The sequence below is a fragment of the Tupaia chinensis genome, unplaced genomic scaffold (genome assembly GCF_000334495.1).
Source record: "Tupaia chinensis unplaced genomic scaffold, TupChi_1.0 Scaffold146386_1, whole genome shotgun sequence".
NCBI classification, from domain to species: Eukaryota; Metazoa; Chordata; class Mammalia; order Scandentia; family Tupaiidae; genus Tupaia; species Tupaia belangeri.
Genome location: NW_006206241.1, coordinates 1,674,135 through 1,678,029, shown reverse-complemented (window position 1 = coordinate 1,678,029; position 3,895 = coordinate 1,674,135).

Here is a 3,895-nt window from a genome sequence, read left to right as displayed (position 1 = left end):
GTGGGAGTCCAGCAACATAGCCATTACGCTAACGGCTGGTCCCAACCATGTAAACTATTCTTTACAAAAGGATCAACTGCACGTTATTTCAAGGACATCATGATTAACAGGGCAAAAGAGAACCAGTCCATCAGAACAAATATAATGCTTACTACATGTTACATTGGGTCAAATCATGAAATCATGATCATTTCATTCAAGTGAATATTCTCACGAGTAGAATCACTTTCCTTTGAAGTAGGTTCTAGTGCAGTTACAGCAACTAGAATGTTCCGAGATAAATTCATTACAATCAATAAGATCTGGCTCCTAAAACTCTAGGTGTGTGTTTTTTTGTTTTGTTTGTTTGTTTCAACAGGATCTTATCTCGCCACAATCCTCTTGCCTCAGCCTAAACAAGTAGGTGGAATTGGTCTAGCTCGAACTCAGACCCACAGTTTCTATGTGGCCTCAGCCTGCCAAGTAGCAGCATCTACGAGAGCATGCGATGGCAGTGGGGCCTCCAAATGCATTTTTTTAAAGAATTATTTTATTTAAATTCAATTATTATTATTATTATTAATTTTGACAAGAGACACACAGAGAGAGAGGGAAAGTGAGAAAGAAAGCCACAGGACTCAAACCCTGGTCAGTCATGTGGGAGTCCAGCGCCTTTAACCATCATGCTACTTGCTAGTCCTATCCAAATGCATTTCTTTCTATCATTTCTCCTCCCCTCCATCATTTCTGTCTTTACTTAAATATCCACCCCACCATCTCCCCAGCAACCTTCCCTACGGGTCTTACACGTTGTTCAGTCTTCACTGGTTTCTCCTCTCACCCCAGAAACACGAGAGGGTTTCCCAAGGAGCAAGTAGCAGACCAGTTGCCATTTCTCCTCTTCGCCTTCCCAGTTCTGAGCTTACTCTAGCCGCTCGTGACCAGCAAAGCTGTTCCTGTCTCCTCTCATCTTCCCCCTTAAGCCTAGTCTTCTCTTGGGTTCGCTGGAGGACTTCTTTCACAGCTGCACTGTCTCCGATACTGTGTGACTATTGTCATTTCCATTTTTTTTCCTCTCACAGACTCCTGGGGGTGGTCATTCTTGAGACAAATTTTCAGCACCTTCTTTGCAATGCCAGAACACTCTGAGGCACTTCTTCCTGTGGCTTGACGGGCTTCTGTGGGGTGCGATTTCTCCCCAGAGCCTGCTTCCCTAGCTCTTGTGCATGTTCACCGTTCCCACGTCTTCAAACTACGTGCTTCAGACGGGTATATCAGGTTGTCTTTTAGAACAGCGGGTAACCCTGACACTGGCTTCTCCATCTTGAAGCATCTAGCACCTTGCTCAGGCATATGAGTGGAAGCCATGACAGTAGGAGGTGTGTCCCCTTAGCTCTCCACAACGCCAAAGTGGGTCCCCGTGGCATGTCCAGTAGAAAAGATCGGGCCCTGGAGCCACCTTCGCCCATGCCCCTGCCTCACCCTAGTTCTTGACAGGTAATGCAGGTGACTGGCCTTGCTGCAAGTGAAGGCCCGGCTCGAGCTGGGCACCCTGAGATGCGGGCACCAGGCACAGTTTTATTCCTTCGACAGACTCCACCAACCCTCACCCTGAGAATACAAGCCAGACAAGCCTTCTGAGTAGCACGCGGTGCTCGACGTGCACCTGGGTCCTGTCTGTTCTCCAGGACAGCAGCAGCGACCAGGGTCCTGGAGGCTATGGGATCCTGGGGGTTCTTCAGGCTCTGTGACGGAAAGCCCCACTTCTGTCCCCCTTAGGAAACTTTATATAAGACAAACACATCCCCTCCAGCAGAGAAAAACGGGTTTTATTCTCCCTGTCTCTTTATATTTTAAATATTGTAGGGAGGATTTGTAGCTTGAACTATCTATCCCTCTGATTCCCCAACCCTGGAGTTTCTGAAGTGTTGCCCTCTTGTGCGAGAAGATTTCCAACAGATAGGCCGGGGCGAAAAAAGGGAACAGCGCTATCAGCTCAGAGAGAGGTTGGGGTTCTTTAAAAACAGTGTGTGCTGGAGGGAGGGTGAGGCCTGCGGCGGCAAGCTCCCGGGGCTCTGGAGTCGAGCCTGCCCCGGTCAGATTGAGACCCGCTCGCAAATCCAGGGGCAGGACATCTGATCATCTGCTTTCTCGTTTTCATGCTGTGTTTTCTTCAGAGCCCCTTCTCCTGGTTCCAGCCTGTGACAGTGTGATAAGACACAAGAAATTTAGTCATCATGGCTGCGGAAAAGGAGCTCAGGGAAGGGATTATGATATCCCATAACCCTCCCATTAGCCACGGCCCGGCAGCTCGGCGGGGACTGCAGGGCTGAGGCTGAGCGCTGCCGTGGCCCTCTCCCCCTCCTCCTGCTTGCTGATATTTGCTTGCTGTTTTATTTATATATTTACTTCATAACAAGAAAGCTTTGGAAGATTAACCCCGAAATAGTCGTCATCTCGATCAGCTCCTCATCCGGGAGCCAGGCCCTCAGAAGTGTACATCCAGACGGTCCCACTCGTCCCCAGCGCGGGCCTGATGACCGCGGGGCCTTATCAGAGCCTCCTCCACCTGGTCTTTGTGAGGAAATGCAGCCGCGCAGGTGCACCCGGAGCCCAGCCAAGCTGCGCAGAAGCAGGAGGGGCGAGCAGGTGTCTGGCCGCGGGCTCCTTTGTCCCGAGACCTCCCTGATGGACCCTGCTCCTGGCCGGCGAGCAGGGCGCGAGGGCCACGCGAGGTGTCGAGGCCCTCCACCGCCTCTCTCCAAGGCTCCGCTTTGCGAATCTTTCAGCTGAAACTTTTCTTTTACAGAGATCAGTTAAAAGAGCAGTTTGTTAAAAGAGCCGTTAAAACCAATAAAACAAACAAAAAAGAAAAGTTATACACATAATGTTAAGCAAATCAGTTTCTTTGGGGCAATTTAGTAATATTTGGGAGAGCAGACAGCCTGTGGCCCAGTGGCTAAGGGAGCTGGATCCCACATGGCTGTCCAGGTAGTTCGAATTCCCGCCCCAGTAACTTGAAAACCCAGCCGGTGTGTGCGTGTGCTTGCTCCCAGGCCCTACGGGCTTGTGGCATGTCCACACCGTCAGGAGTGATTCCTTCCGCTCCGCTCTGCCTCCCCCCTCTGTTTTCTGTCTCTCTGGCAAGCACACACGTAGAAAGGACCCCAGCTTTCCTCTTTGCGGGGGAAGTGTGATGTCGTATGTGGGGAGAGTAGTTAGAATATACATGCCTCTACACAACGCCAAGAAGATGATGTGAGTCTCACATAGCTGCAGATAAAACCACAAACAAAATAAATCAGCAAGTGATAGCCTGAAAAATCAGTTTTAAACTAATCAAAAGCAGCATTGCCTTGAAATCTTGGTTCAGGGTCCCGTGCAAGAAGAGCCTAGAGACCGGGTCTGCATGGTAAGGCCAAAGCTTGGGCGCGACGTCACAACGGTAAGCAGCGATGGTGGTGCTTCTTAGCAGGTGGGCAGGGGATGTGTGTGAGAGGGCACAGGAGAGCCCCACGGGGCGGTGGGCGTTCACGGATGCCGATGTCTCAGCAGGTGGGCAGGGGACGTGTGTGAGAGGACACAGGGAGAGCCCCATGGGCAGTGGGTGTTCATGGATGCCGATGTCTCAGCAGGTGGGCGGGGTGGGGTGTGTGTGTGAGAGGGCACAGGGAGATCCCCACGGGTGGCGGGTGTTCACGGATGCCGATGTCTCAGCAGGTGGGCGGGGTGTGTGTGAGGGCAGAGGGAGAGCCCCACGGGGCGGTGGGCGTTCATGGATGCCGATGTCTCAGCAGGTGGGTGGGGTGGGGTGTGTGTGTGAGAGGGCACAGGGAGAGCGCCCCACAGGGCGGTGGGTGTTCATGGATGCTGATGTCTCAGCCGGTGGGCAGGGGGTGGGTGTGTGGGGGGGGAC